The sequence below is a fragment of the Microtus oregoni genome, unplaced genomic scaffold (genome assembly GCF_018167655.1).
Source record: "Microtus oregoni isolate MIOR12 unplaced genomic scaffold, Mior012 000052F_ref0000163, whole genome shotgun sequence".
In the NCBI taxonomy this organism is placed as follows: Eukaryota; Metazoa; Chordata; class Mammalia; order Rodentia; family Cricetidae; genus Microtus; species Microtus oregoni.
The window spans coordinates 6,943,912-6,960,724 of record NW_024543828.1 but is presented as its reverse complement, the minus strand read 5'-3'; positions in this window follow the sequence as shown (position 1 = coordinate 6,960,724).

Sequence of the window (16,813 nt, the reverse complement as noted above, 5' to 3'; positions counted from 1 at the left end):
GGTGGATGTCTGTGAGTTTGAGGTCAGCCTGGTTTACAGAGTGAGTTCCAGGACTGCCAGACTACACAGAGAAACCCTGTCTTGCAAACATTAAGAGAATGTGTGTAGTCTCAGAAAAGACTTTAGACTCTGGAGTTTTGACTAGTATTGCACATATAATAGCATGGGGGCTGGGCAATGGTGGTGCACACCTTTAATCCCAGCACTCGGGAGGCAGAGGCAGGTGGATCTCTGTGAGTTCGAGATCAGCCTGGTCTACAAGAGCTAGTTCCAGGACAGGCTCCAAAGCCACAGAGAAACCCTGTCTTGAAAAACCAAAAAAAAGAAAAAAAAAGAGCATGGGGATTTTAAAAATTGAATTGAATGTTTTGTATTATAAGGCAGATATGAATCAATGGTAGTTTATTAATTACTTTACTATTGCTATAATAGAAGAGCAATACAAAAAGCAATTTGGAGGAGAAAGGGTTTATTTTGGCTTATGGTTTCAAGGAGACAGATTCTATCATCATGGAAAAGAAGACATGACAATGAGCAAGAATACCATGGTAGCAGGAAAAAAACTGATTGATGACATTTTCACCTGCACACAGAAAGCAGAGTTGAACAAAATGTGTGACCAGACTATAAACCCTCAAAGCCGCAGCAAGAAATTTCCTCCAGCAGGGCTCCACCTTCTAAAGGTTCCGTAACTTTCCCGAATAGTGGTATCAGCTGAAGACCAAGTGTTTAAAAATCCATGAACCTATGGAGGGGGCATTCCTCACACTAATCACCAGGATCATGCCACAGCAATGCTTCAGCTTCAAATCACCACGGGGGACCAGAGGCAGGATGTTAGAGTTGAAATGTGGGCGTTTCCCCCAGGCTCCTGTGTTTGAATGCTTGGTTCCTAACTGGTGGGGCTGTTTTGTGGGGTTCTTGATACCTTTCTTTTGTTTGGGGAGCTTCATGGCAGATATACTCCTTATGGGCATGACATATATCTTATATTTTGGCACATCAAGAAATGTGACCCTCTATTGCAGAGATTCCCAGCCTTCCTAATGCTGTGACCCATGTACAGTTCTCATGTTGTGGTGACCCCCAATTATAAAATCGGTTTTGTTGCTATTTCATAACTGTGATTTTTCTACTGCTATGAATTGTAATATAAATATCTGTGTTTTTCTGATCATCTTAGGTAGCCCCTGTGGAAGGGTCATTCGACCCCCAAAGGGGTCACCATCGGCAGGTTGAGAACCACTGATCTAAAGTTCATAAGATCTCTGAGCAGTTTCTTATGTCTGCATGTGATTTTACCCTCATGTCAATAAAGATTTCAATACAAATAGAAACGGTGACAGATACAGTCACTAACTGAAAAGAAATGTGAAAATATCTTTAAGGAATAACAGACAAATCTTTCTTCTAGGCAAGGCTCCCAGACCACCTTCTGTTTTTTTGGCAATTTCCTCCCAGAACACTACATCGGAGACAGATCAGAAGTTTACTCTGGTCTCAGTGGGATGGACTGCCACATCATTCATACAAGAAGAAAGCTCCGGGGACAAACTTTTGAGTTAGTAGGGCCTGCTGACTGTTCCACATATCCTATCCTGTAGGCCCTTTCCTATGGTTCTAAGTGTGATTCACTAGCAGGATCCTCAAGGGCCTTGAAACATAGATAATGCCATTTGTTGACATAATGAATACCAGTGCCAGGGGTGGGGCTTTTCTCAAGTGTCTTTACATAGTCCTGACTGTAGCCTCCCCTTTGCTTCAATTAGGCTTTTTGGTTCCCTGTTGGCCAAGTCAAGGGTGTGCCCCAGGGCCTTGATTTATGGTGAGTCTTCTTACAGCAGAGAAATATCCTTTGGAATGGGTTTGTATCAGCTTCTGTTTCAACCTTTTTTAAAAATTTATTTTTTATTGATATTTATTGAGCTCTATATGTTTCTCTGCTCCCCTCCATGCCTCTCCCCCCTTTAATCCTCCCCCAAAGTCCCCATGCTCCCAATTTACTCAGATCTTATCTTTTTCTACTTTCTACTTCCCATGTAGATTATATCTATGTAAGTCTCTCTTAGTGTCCACATTGTTGTCTAAGTTCTCTAGGATTGTGGTTTGTAGGGTGGCTTTCTTTGCTTTATGTTTAAAAACCACCTATGAGTGAATACATGTGATAATGTCTTTCTGTGTCTGGGTTACCTCACTCAAATAATGTTTTCTAGCACTATCAATTTTCCTGCAAAATTCAAGATATCACAATTTTTTTCTGCTGTGTAGTACTTCATTGTGTAAATGTACCACATTTTTCTTATCCATTATTCGATCAAGGGACATTTAGGTTGTTTCTGGGTTCTGGCTATGACAAAGCTGCTGTGAACATAGCTGAACACATGTCCTTGTGACACAATTGAGTATCCTTTGAATATATGCCCAAAAGTGGTATTATTGTGTCTTGAGGAAGGTTGTTTCCTAATTTTCTGAGAAATCGCCACACCGATATCCAAAGGGGTTGTACCAGCTTGCATTCCCACCAGCAATGCAGAAGTGTTCCCTTTTCCTCACAACCTCTCCAGCATAAGTTGTCATCAGTGTTTTTGATCTTGACCATTCTTACAGGTGTAAGATGGAATCTCAGAATTGTTTTGATTTGCATTTCTCTGTTGAGTAAGATGTTGAACATTTTCTTAAATGCCTTTCAGCCATTTTAGAATCCTCTTTTGAGAGTTCTCTGTTTAGGTCTATACTTCATTTTTTTATTGGATTATGTGATATTTTGGTATCCAATTTCTTGAGTTCTTTGTATATTTTGGAGATCAGATCTCTGTCTGATGTGGGGTTAGTGAAGATCTTTTCCCATTCTGTAGGCTGTTGTTTTGTCTTGTTGACTGTGTCCTTTGCTTTACAGAAGCTTTTCAGTTTCAGGAGGTCCCATTTATTAATTGTTTCTTTCAGTGTTTGTGCTGCTTGGGTTATATTTAGGAAGTGGTTCCCTGTGCCAATGCATTCAAGTGTACTTCCCAGTTTTTCTTCTATAAGGTTCAGTGTTTCTGGCTTTATGTTGAGATCTTTGATCCATTTGGACTTGAGTTTTGTACATGGTGATAGATATGGGTCTATTTTCATTTTTCTATGTGTTTATATCCAGTTATGCCAGCACCACTTGTTAAATATGCTTTCTTTTGTCCATTTGATAGTTTTTACTTCTTTATCAAAGATCAGGTGTTCGAAGATGGTTGGATTGATATCTGGGTCTTCTATTCGGTTCCATTGGTCCACCTGTCTGTTCTTATGCCAGTACCAGGCTGTTTTCAGTACTGTAGCTCTGTAGTGGAGTTTTAAGTCAGGGATTGTGATGCCTCTAGAAGTTCTTTTATTGCACAGGATTGTTTTGTTTATCCTGGGTTTTTTGCTTTTCCAAATAAAATTGAGTACCATTATTTCGAGGTCTTTGAAGAATTTTGCTGGGCTAAATTCAAAGTATTAGCCAGACATTAGATAAGGAGTCCATGAATGTGGGAGGGCTGAAGAAGTGAGGACTTCAAAAAGTTTGTCCTGGGCTAGTCCTCGTAGGTCTTAGGGTATGTGTTCTGAAATGAGGTCACAACTATGCCATTGTTGTGAAGGTATGACCTGGCTTGGCAAGGAAAGAGTTGCTCACACTTCTGAATACCTGCTGTGTTGTACCCAGCATTAGACTATATACCAAAAATAGCTGCTATCTCCTCTTTTAGAAAATGGTATGCTTCTGTGAAGATCAGCGCAACTTTGGAACTTTGTGGTGATTGCCTATTGTTTTCATCTTGTATCCCTTTCTTTTAGTTGGAACATGTCTTAGAGCAGTGGTTCTCAACCTTCCTAGTGCTGTGGCCCTTTAATAAAGTTCCTCATGTTGTGGTGACACCCAACCATGAAATTATTCCATTGCTACTTCATAACTGAAAGTTACTGTTATGAATCATAGTATCTGCAAATACCTGTGTCTTCTGATCATCTTAAGCAAAGGGGTCACTACCCACAGATTGAGAACCTCTGATCTAGTGTGTCTATGTCTAGAACATTGATGAGAAAGTCCCTTTGCTTTTTCGCATAGCTTTCCCATACTTTTACCTAATTATTAGTCCATCTATGTTAACATGAATCTCTTATGTTGCAAAATTATAGTGTATCTGAGCCTTCGCTTTACTTCCAGTAATATGATGCACCTTCAAGCTGGACCAATATTACGAAGACCAGTGGTGTAGATATCCTAACTCTTTTGAATTCTGTAACTTGCCTAGTGACACACAGTGAACCAGGGGCAGAGATTTATTTCCCTCATTCATAGGAGTTTTTGCTCCCTTTGTTCTATTAATGTCCTGGAAACGTTTCTCTGTGTTGGCTGCAGGGGTCACACATGGGCTACATCTCATCTTCTACATTCCCAGCATTATTTTAGCTTAGACATTTGACTTCGGGTAGTTAAGCTTCAATTTCCTCTCCTCTCCTGCAAAATTGGGGTATCAGCAGCACCTGACTTGTAGAATAAACCCAAGGATTAAATGGTGAGTGCTCATGCATGTGCTTGCACACGCACACATACACATGCGCACACACATGCATAGGTTTTTTTGCAAATGACATAGTCATCTATGAAGAATAGTATAACACACTAACAAAACAAAAAATCCTTATGGAACTGACAGGACAAATTATTAATATACAGCAATCAATTACTTTGTTTTATACTAGCAATGGCTAATTACAATGCAAAATGAGCAAATGAGGTTTTAGAGAGATGGCTCGGTGGTTAAGAGTGTTGGCTGCTCTTGCAGAGGACCTACTGCAGTTCCCAGAACCCATATAATGTGGCTAACAACTCCCTGTTACTCAAGTTCTAGGGGATCTGACATCCTCTTCTGGCCTCTACTGGCACCTGCTCCCACTTACGGCCCTCATAAGTAAAATAAACTATTTTTAAATTAAAATGAATATCTTTTCTATCAGAGGCACAGTTAAAAGGCTTAGCTACAAATCTAACAAAATGTGAGGGATATTTATGCAGAAAACTAAAATTCTGATGAAAAATTAAGAGATGATCCATATGCATGGAGAGATGACTGGGTTCATGGACTGAAAGACACAGGATTGTTGAGAGCTTGCTTCTCGCCATCTTCCCTGGTAGCCTCAGTGCAGTTCCTACTGGAATCCCAACTACTCTGTGTATTGACTGACTGATTCTCAAATTAACATAGAAAGGCAAAGGCCTGAAATGGCAATGTCCTGAAGAAGCACAAAACTGGAACACTTAGACTGTGCCTGTGACTTCAAGACTTGCTATAAAGTGACGGAAAGCAGGATATTGTGAAATTGGTACAAGACTAGACAAACTGCCCATTGTGGTGGCACACATAAGTAGGATTTGCTGAAGGAGGAGGATGCAGGAAGATCTTGAGTTTGAAGCCAGCCTTGGCTACACACTAAAACAAAAGAGCAGACAAACCAGTAGAGCAGAAAATTCTCAGAAATGAACATAAACAAATTTAGGCAGCTAGTCTTTGGCAAAGAGCAAAGCCAATTTAATGGAGAAAGAATATTTTTTTTTTAACAATGGTGCTGAAACTATTGGATCTCTACAAGAAAATGAACCTGAACTTGGTTGGCATGGTGACTCTTGCTTGTGATGTCAGCACTTGGGAGGTGAAGGAAGGCAAAACAATTGAGAAGTCATGTTTGGCCACTCTGGGCTATGAGTTCATCTCAGAAAACTAAATACACAAAAAGCTGCAACAACAAAAATCTGGACAAAACCTCTTTATCTTTCATGCAATGTCTAGTTTCTGAGAGGAGGGAGAGTCAGGGCATGAGCCATGTGTGGTACTGTAGGAGAGGTGGAGGGGGTGCTGGGCAGCTCAGTGGATGAGCATCCTTTGAGAATTGTCTGCTCTCAGACAGATATGGCCTTGATGGTAAAAAGATTCTAGGTATGACTGTACACCTGCTTTCTCATTACAGAGTATGAAAAGCTAATAATAAACCATCGCTGTCCTTTCAGGAATGAATTTTTCAAAGGAAGCAGTGAAGGTTTCTTCAAGATGAGAAAAAAAATTCCTCAGCCCCCTCTGCTGGCCATACTGGAGAATAACAGGTAAGGAAATGACGAGAATGTACTCTTTGTGAGAAATATTTTTTAAAATTTCTTTTTTATTACTTTATAAATAATACCAATCCAAATTCCCACTTCCTCCCCTCCTCCCACTTCCCTCCCGCTCCTCCACAACCCAACCCAACCCTCCCTCCCACCCCTCCAGTCCTAAGAGACGGCAAGGCACCCTGCCCTGTGGGAAGTCCAAGGCCCTCCCCCGTACATCCAGGCTTAGGAAGGTATGCATCCAAAGAGAATAGGATCCCAAAAAGCCAGTACATGCAGTAGAGACAAATCCCAGTGCCATTATCTGCCCCTCAGTCTGCCCCAATTGTCAGCCACATTCAGAGGGTCCAGTTTGATCCCATGCTCGTTCAGTCCCAGTCCAATTGGCTTTGGTGATCTCCCATTAGATCAGGCACACTGTCTCAGTGCATGGACAAACCTCTTGTGGTCCTGACTTCCTTGCTCATATTCTCCTTCTTTCCACTCTTCAACTGGACCTTGGGAGCTCAGTCCAGTGCTCCGATGTGGGTCTCTGTCTCTATCTCCATCTGTCGTCGGACAAAGGTTCTATGGTGATATTCAAGATAGTCATCAGTCTGACTATGGGACAAGGTCAATTCAGGCACCCTCTCCTCCACTGTCCAGGGTCCTAGCTGGGGTCATCCCCGTGAACTCCTGGGAACCCCTCCACAGCCAAGCCTCTTGCCAACCCCAAAATGGCTCCCTCAATTAAGATTTCTTCCTTGCTCCCACATCCGTCTTTCCTCCATCTGAACCATCCCATTCCCCCAAACTCTCCCCTCTCTCTCCCCCTCTCCCCTTCCCCCCACCCCCATGCTCTCATCCATTGCTTGTGGGAATGCAAACTTACGCAACCACTTTGGAAATCAGTGTGGCGGTTTCTCAGAAAATTGGGAGTCAACCTACCTCAGGATCCAGCAATACCGCTCTTGGGAATATACCCAAGAGATGCCCAATCATACTACAAAAGCATTTGTTCAACTATGTTCATAGCAGCATTATTTGTAATAGCCAGAACCTGGAAACAACCTAGATGCCCCTCAATGAAAGAATGGATAAAAAAAATGTGGCAGTCTACACATTAGAGTACTACTCAGCAGTAAAAAACAAGGACTTCTTGAATTTTGCATGCAAATGGATGGAAGTAGAAAACACTATCCTGAGTGAGATAACTCAGACCCAAAAATATGAATATGGTATGTACTCACTCATTAGTGGATTCTAGCTATAAACAAAGGACAATGAGCCTGTAGTTTGTGATCCTAGAGAAGCTAAGTAATAAGGTGAACCCGAGAAAAACATATATAGATCCTCCTGGAATTTGGAAGCAGACGAGAATGTACTCTTGAAAATATGCATATGCTCCTAGGGGCAATGAGCTCAGATAGCCACATGTCTTCACATGCTATTGCACATAGAACATACACTAAGACATGCACAGGCACACGTTAACCATAAATTATGTCTACATTAGCACAAGGTAGTTGAGAGTGCCTGCCCAGGCCTTACACAGACCAGTTATGTGTATTGCATTTAGTGTTTTATAATCCTATGCAGATTAATTTTTGTTTTTAAATATTATTTCATTTTTTTCTCATTTTAATTTTTTTGAGACAGGGTCTCACTGTGCAGCCCTGGCTGTCCTGGAACTGACTATATAAACCAAGCTGGCCTTTCTGAACCTCAAAGAGATTATCCTGCCTCTGTCTTTTCTTAAAGCCATGTACCACATGGAATGTTTACTATTTTATATAATTTGAATGTTACTATTTTTAAATGTATGCTTATAAGGACATAGACATATGTGTATATGGATGTCTATATTATCATAATGTATGAAAAGAGCCTAATTAATACATATTAGGCACACAGCAAATGGAAGCCATTATACTCCTATTATCATTGTTGCTCTACCAAATTCAGAGTTCTAGCTTAGTTACATATGATTGGGGAGTATTAGCAAATGTTACTTGCTGTTTACACTATTCTAGCAACTATTCTTTAGGCTTCCTACATATTTCCTGATCTAATCCTCAGACCTCTATGAAGTAGGACCTATTATTTTGCAGGTGAGTAAAATAAGTCTCTGAAGGGAGGGGTATGGTACTTATCCATGGTCATACAACTAGGAATTGGAGGAACTTGGAAACACAGTCTGGTTATAGGGTGATTTTAAACGGTGCACTACTTCTGCCATATGGATTGGATTAAATGACATGTTTTTTGCAAAATATTTAGTATAATAGTATTCATACCATAAACACACAACAAGAACCTACTCAAATTTCCACCATGTCACTTGCTACATATATGCATGTATTACATACCTGTCTATGGGTACATATATGAAGAGCTAGTTTGATACCAGATATACATACCTACATCCTCATATATAGATTATCCTACCAATTCCATTCAGTACCATTTATTGAGTGCATATCATATTATGTTACTGGGGTTTTTCTAGGCAGTATGGAGTTGAAATTTTCTAGTTTTGTGGATCTCACTTTATAGTAAGTGAGAAGATAATATGTTTAAAAACACACATGTAATTGGTTTGATATGAATATGTTCATGACAAGGTACAGACAGGAAATTTAAGGATGAAATTCTAGATAAATAGTTGACATTTTGAGTAAGAGTGACCAAGGAAGTTCCAATTAAGTGGATCTTTTAAAATATTATTATTAAAGGGGTAGAAATGTGAGGCATACAGTTGCTTATGTCAAGATATTCCTGGGCTGAGAAGACAATGAGGTCAGTTGCCCTAGGGCAGAACGATGCTTTGCATATTGAAGCAACAGTAAGGAAGCCAGCATGTCTGGAAGGCAGCTATCTGAACAGAGAGAGTGGTGATGGCCAGCAATGTATAGGTCTTTTTAGTTACTATTAAAGACTTGCACTTTTGCTCCAAGGCAAAGAATCATGGTAGGATAATGAGCAGAAAAATGGCCTAATTTATGTTATAAAAGTATTGCATTAGACCTGGGGAGCTAGCTCAGTTGGTAAAGTGCATGTCAAGTAAGCATAAGGACTTGAGTTCAACACTGGAATACATTTAACAAGCTGGACATGGGGGTGTAAGCACTGGGGAGTCAGAAACAGGTAGATCCCTGTGGCTCACTGGCAGTAAACCCAAAACAGTTGGTAAGTTCCAGATTAGTGAGAGCTCTCATCTCAGGAAAAAAAAATCATGTGCATGGCACCCTAAGAAATTGCCTAGGTTTGTCCTATGGCTTCCACATGCACCATCCCCCATATATGCATTCATAAACACATATACCCTCTCACATATGTACCTACATATATACGTGCTGATATGCACATGAACACACACACACACACACACACACACGGTTATTCTGCAAGAATTTTGTAATATGAAGAGGCCTGCTTGTTTGTGTTTTCTGTCTTCCCACCAGGTCCCCCAGCTGTTTAGCCCCAAAGAAAATCACACATAGGTCTCCATGAATTATAAGCTGATTGGCTCATTAGCTCTAGCCTCTCACTGGCTAACTCTCACATTTTGATTAACCCATTTTTCTGATCTATGTTAGCCATGTGGATCAGTACCTTTTTTCAGTGGGGCAGATCACATCCTGCTGCTTAGGTGGTCTAGGCAGGAGTGGGAGGAATCAACTTCCTCCTTCCCAGAATTCTCCTGTTCTCATTACATCATTTCTACTTCCTGTCTGGTTTTCCTGCCTATATTTCCTGCCTGGTCAGTTAGCGCTTATTTATAACATGATTGACAGAATACAGACAATTCTCCCACACCGATTTTGAAGACAAGGACAAATTAAAGGTAAAGAAAGGGAGATTCTGGATATAGTTTGATAGTAGAGCTAATAGGATTTGCTGGACTAGAATTTTGAGTAAAGAGAAGAGCTCTAGTAATTCTAGGAGAGTCAGATTAAGAAATGGTAAGTATGGTATTTCTTTATCAGATGTATTGTTTCTTGAGACAAGATCTCTCATTATAGAGGAGTTGGTTTGTGATTGGAGATACTAGGGGATTGGGTTTTGAATATGTTAAGTATAAGATGCCAAATAGATGTCCACATGGAGACACAAATATATAGGTGCACCTGCATGCCTGTAGTTTACAGAAGAGATCTTACCTGAAGATAAAAAAAATCATTGCAAATTATTGGAAACTAAAAGATGTTTAGAGGCATAAAACGTGGTAAGATTACCGAGGAAGTATAAATAAGAAGAACAGCTTCAAGGGCTAAGCCTTGTGACACAGTAAGTTATCAAAAGATGAGAAGCAACAAACAAGAAAGATGAAAAGGAATGGTCGGCCACTTAGGAAATCAGGATGGTGAGGTTGAAACCAATGTCATTATGATGCTCATCTTCCTAGACCTGGATGGAGTGGGGAGGACCTTGGACTTTCCACAGGGCCGGGAACCCTGACCGCTCTTCGGACTGCAGAGAGAGGGGAAGAGGAATGGGGGGAGGGGGAGGGAAATGGGAGGCTGGGAGGAGGCGGAATTTTTTTTTCAATAAAAAAAAAGAATGACCAGCTATGCCACATGTCCCTGATAGTCCACGTGATATCTGAGAATGACTATATCCAAAACTGTGAGAAGAACAATTTATAATAGAATTGTGAACCAGAAAGCTTGATTAAAATGGGTTTATGAAGGAGTTAGAAACAGCAAAAATAGATGTGCTGGTACATGCCTATAATCTTAGCATTTGGGGAAGCTGAGGCAAAAGAATCACCACAAATTCAAGGCCAATCTGGGCTACATAGTGAGTTACAGGCAAGTCTTAGCTACAGAATCAGACTTTGTTTCAAAAATCAAAGAAAAATGAAGTAATAACAACAAAAATACATAGCAAAACTTAAAACCTCCTGGGTTTTGCTGTGAAGGAGGGCATCAAATAGAGCAAAAGGTGAAGGGCAAGGAGAGAGAGAGAGAGAGAGAGAGAGAGAGAGAGAGAGAGAGGAGAATTCTAGTAGGCACTGGCCTATGCCCTCACTTGTGATGATTTGCTTTTAAAGATTTATTTATTTATTATGTATACAGTGTTCTACCTACCTACATGCATGCAGGCCTGAAGAGGGCACCAGATCTTACTACAGATGCTTGTGAGCCACCATATGGTTGCTGAGAATTGAACTCAAGACCCTTGGAAGAGCAGCCAGTGCTCTTAATCACTGAGCCCTCTCTCCTGCCTGATAATTTACTTTTAAAATGGAGATAAATCCTGGTGTACTTGATGGTTGAAATGGTCTTCTGGATCCCCTAGACCAGAGCTGACTGATAGTGCTGAAGACAGATGTAAGAACTTCTCATAGCTATCTTGGGATAGGTGGAAGGAGTGTGATTTTACACACAGGAAAAGATTGATCTCAGCTTTCCATCTATAATCCAAGAAAAGAGCATCAACGGGAAAAAAGCTAAAACGTTCTTAAAGAGACAAAGTCATATGCCGAGTATAGAAGTAGTTGCTGGAGATTGGAAGGAGAAGAAAGTGTGAAATGTTCTTCAAGGAGTGTCAGAATAAATGGGATCTGAGACTATAGTGCAATTCTAGGGTAAGATTAATAGCCCTGGGGTGGGAATTGGTACCTAAAGATGCAAAGTTGAAAACAGTGTGTATTCCTTCAGATCATTCATGGACACAAGTGCAGATGCAGATGAGACAGAGAGCTGCATTTACCAGGAAAAAATTGCTTAGATGCCTTAAGAGATTCGAATGAGTGGCAAAAGTAGTTGAAGATGGATAAGGAGAGGTAGGTAAACAGGGAAAATGTGTTAAGAGCAATAGAATGATGGTCCAGTGGTTTGAAGGGCTGACTACTTGATTTATAAAGTAAATTAGTACATTATCACGTTAGGGTGGGATGGTTTGAATAATTAGGAATTTGAGATATGAAAAAAGGACAGATATTGTTCACGACAAAGCCTGGGTGTAGCTGATCAGAAAGGATCATATGATCTCTGCAACACAAAAGCATTCTCAAGTGTCATGGTGCTATCATTGGCCATTCTGTGAACATGGTTATGTGGGCTGTAGAGCACACAGCCCTTTCCCTCTCAGAACTTGTGCTGTCCCTGTGACTAATTTTGACCAAAAGAAAGAGGCCAATGCAGTTGTGTAAAATTTTGAATATTGATCTGGAGGCCTGGTATTTTCTGGTTTGCTTTTCATGATATTCTGCCATTTATGTCACATTAGAGGCAAACCAGAAACAAAACCAAACAACCCCTATTGAGAGCGAAATGGAATCACAGTCCCAGCTTGTCCACCACAAGAGGCATGGCTATACTGGGGGTATGCAAGCAGAGGAGCTGCTGAGCTGGTCAGGGATGCAGGAATAACACATTGCTTCCTTGTTTGAAGCTGTTGAGTTTCGGGGTAGTTTGTTATGTAGAAACATTCACCAGTGACTGAGACCATAGGAGGGTATGATAAAGTGCAGGATTGAAATCTTCAAAACGTGAATGGGAGTACCAGTATGGTCTAACAAAGTGAGATTCTAACCAAGAGATTGTAATGTAGCTGGGTATTGTCGTTTTAATTTATGTGTATGTGTGTTTATGTGAGTGTATATAACATTTATGTGTGGGTGTCAGTTAAGACCAGAAAAGGGTATTGGATCCCCTGAGCTGAAGTTATAGAAAGTTGTGAGTCACTCAGCCTAAACTGAGATCTTCTGTAGGATCAGCAAGTGTTCTTGACCACCAAGATACCTCTTTCATTCCTAGTTGGGTATTTTTAAGTTATAATTATGCACAGAAAACTTAACAATGTACATTTAACCCAGTTTAGTGGTGAGTTCTTTGGCCTTTTCCAGCTTGGCAGTGCGAGTCACACATTAGGACTCAGGATATTGCTGCCCCAGTGGCAGAGGACTTCATCATATCTGTCAGCCATTGTAGTTGGTCCTAATAACTCCCACCGGCTCATCCAGAGCACCCTTGTCTTCCGAGTTAACCTGTGTGAAAACAGCAGTGGTGCACGTCTTCCTGTGGACCAGCCGCCCCTTGATGATGCAGTAGGGGCCACCCATCTTTCGACACAGGGCAGGCAGGAAGACCACCAGCTTAGTGTGGGTCTACATCATGGGCAGTCACCACCAGCTGAGCCTTCTAGTTCTCCACCAATGTGGTGGCTGTATTGACCCCTGTTCAAAGGACCATTGGTCTCTTAGTTGGGATGTCCCCTTTGCAGCACAGCAGCTTTCTTCTTAGCACAGGCCAACAGCTTTGCTTCTTCTGATTTGTCTCTGGCCTGCAGTGGTGGGCAAGCTTCAGCATCTGAGTAGCTGTTTCTGGTTCAGGGCCTTGGTGAAGTGATTAATCCCAGGAGGTAATTTGAGCTACTTTGCCCTTTACCGCTGCAGCCTAATGTAGCAGGGCCATTTGACAAAGCATTTGATTTATTTTGGATGGGATGTCCCATCCAATGCAAAGTTCTTAGGCCTTTTCTTAAAAAGAGGATTCACCACCATTTGGCCTCCTGTTTCTTCATGACAATGGAGGCTGGGGCCACCTTCTTTCTCTTGGTCTTCTTTCCTTTGGGCATGTTTTTTGGCTGCAGGAGAGAACAGGTTTTTTGGTTTGGTTTGGTTTTGGTTTTGGTTTTTTTGAGACAGGGTTTTGCTGTAGCTTTGGAGCCTGTCCTGGGACTAGCTCTTGTAGATCAGGCTGGCCTCGAACTCACAGAGATCCACCTGCCTCTGCCTCCCGAGTGCTGGGATTAAAGGCATGTGCCACCAATGCCCAGCTAGAGAGCAGGTATCTATTTATAAGCATATACAAAAATGTATAAACTCCATATAAATTTGATTCCTCCAAACAGATATGTATATTGTTATTACACATAGATATGTACTATAGTTCTACACAGATATGAAGCAAGCAGAGTCACATAAAATGTGTAAAAATACACTTTAATATACATACTTGCACAGTACTATATAAGTACTATTGAACTCAAATTACAAATATATCAACATTCACATACGCACATGTGACACAGAAATGTTCAAAAGCACATGCATACATGTATGTAAATGCACAAACACATAACCACATAGATGAATACTGACTACACAGGTATACAGCTTCACATAGAGACATAGAGATAATATATTTACATACACTCCGACCCACACTGATGTTCAGAGACTTGGACTAATTAAAATATGCACATGTACCTCAACACACAGTACACTTAGCTTCACCTGTACATGATAATAGAATGTTTTACATATGTTCCTAAACACAGAATACGTTACAGTTTTTTTTCCACACATTTAGCAGAACAGGAAAACATGTGTACATAAATATGGGCACCAAAACATTTCTGGTCACGTATAAATACATTTGAGCATGGACACATGGACCTTCACACATTTGAAAGGAAACACGTATATCTAATCCCAAGTATATATAAGTCTTGTAGTACTAAGGCAATTGAGATGCCTTTGGCATATGTATTTTCCTTCCTTTTCCAGTCCTTTCCTTTCTTTTCCTTTCCTTTCCTTGTCTTTTTTTCTTTTCCTCCTGTGTGGTGGAGTGACACTATTAGGAGGTGTGGCCTTGTTGAAGTGGGTGTGGCCTTGTGGAAGAAGTGTGTCACTGTGGAGTCAGGCTTTGAGGTCTCATATATGCTCAAGCCACACCCAGTGTCTCAGACCATTTTGTGTTGCCTGAGCAAGATGCAGCACTCTTAACTTCCTCTCTAGCACCTTGTCTGGCTGCACATTATTCTGTTGCACCAAGATGATAATGGGTTAAACCTCTGAAAACGTAACCTACCCCAATTAAATGTTTTTCCTTTTGCCATGATCAGGCTGGAGAGATGACTCAGAGATTAAGGGCACTGGTTGCTCTTCCAGAGGTCCTGAGTTCAATTCCCAGCAACCACATGGTGGCTCACAACCATCTATAATGACCTCTTCTGGCATGTAGGCATACATGCAGGCAGAACACTGAATACATAATTAATAGCTCACAGCAATAGAAATCATAGCTGCACTGCGGATGGAATCTAGCTAGGATCTTATAGCTTCAAGAGACACAGTCTACCACTGAGCCATATTCCTGTGCTTTGGTTATATTTTAAAGTTAGTTTAGATTTGTGTTCTGCTTGTGTTTATCAGCCTGGTGGGATTGGAGACTTCCATAGCAGCCACTGGGCTCCTGCTTCACAGAGGGTGGAACAAGCTAGAGTTGCAATGCAAACAGGTGACTAAATTTATAAAATTATAGTGAGAAATGGGGATAGACAAGCACTGTTTTCTGTGCTTGTTGTAGCATACCTACCGGGTTTTAGGATGTCTGATACAATCTACTTCAAATCCCAGTTCTGCTTTTTACCTGTGTCACCTTATGTAAATCACTTCATCTCTCTGAGTCTCCGTTTCCTCATTTGGAATACTGATAGTCATAGCAAATACATCAAAGGGTTAGTTTAATTATTGGTGGAATGAATACTCATGAAACACAATGGTATATGTCATATAATGAGCTATTGATATGAGATGTTGTTGCCAATGTTTTAGTTGGTATATGACATATAATGAGCTATCAATATTAGATGTTGTCTCTGGTAATGTTTTAGTTAAAGACTCCCTCAGCCAGAAAGCCCTGGATTTCCACCATTAGCTCCACCTGTTACAGTCTCAGTTGAAGAGATGGCAATGTGATATAAGTCAGGGAGACTTTAGATTTAGGGGATTAAGAGACAGTATATAGAGCAGGGCTCAGAACATTCAAGATGAGGGGAGTGCTTTTAGAAAAAGGCACATATATATGTGTGATGTGTCATCAGGAAACAGAAGCCCTTAAACAAAAAATCCCCTACCAAAGCCCTGTCCCAAAGGCTAGCTAGTTAGCTTGCAATGGATTCTCTTCGTAAGAATGTTATGCAAGGTAAACCTGGAAGGGGACCATTGTCACTGTCTTAGTGTTCTTGCCCAGAGTTCTGAGGGATTCTATTTAAAGAAACATTGAAAAATGAAGAAAATATGTCATAAGGGGACAGTTCAGTTTATTTACACAAAATGATGCATCTGCATAATTAGCATTTATATAAAAAACAAAATGAAAGAGGGAGAGGCAATTTTCTTTAAGTGTATGGTGTCTTGTGGGTTGACCACACGTTAGTGGATGGCAGCACAAATTGGACTAAGTGGGTGATAAAAATAAAGAGTAAATGAATTTCTAAGCAGATGGGGAGTGGAGGGTGGATCTGGAGGAATTGGGGAGAGGACTGGGATGTAAACATGCTCAAAATGCATGCATGTATGAAGTAATCAAAGAATTAACAAAAATCTTATATTGAAATATATGAAATGATCAGTGCCAAATAATTTTCCCAGTTGCTTCCTTGAGTTAGTATCCTAAAGGTATCATCTGGTTTCTAACAGGATAGATTGGGTTTACTAACTGGTAAACACCAGTGGAAAAATAAAGCATATTTTCTATGCCTGGCTTTTTTTACTCCAAGATGTAAGGACCTTCTTTTTGGCTGCATATGCCAATAGCTTGTTATTTTGATTGTTGTACAGTACTCTGGTTGTGTGAATTTTTCATACTTTATCCATTTGAGTAAGTGCCAGTTTGGGGCCACTAGGGATATATCCTATGTGTGTTCTAGCACATTGCTGTGTTATAAGGAAGTAGGGTCACTTGAAAATGATGTGCT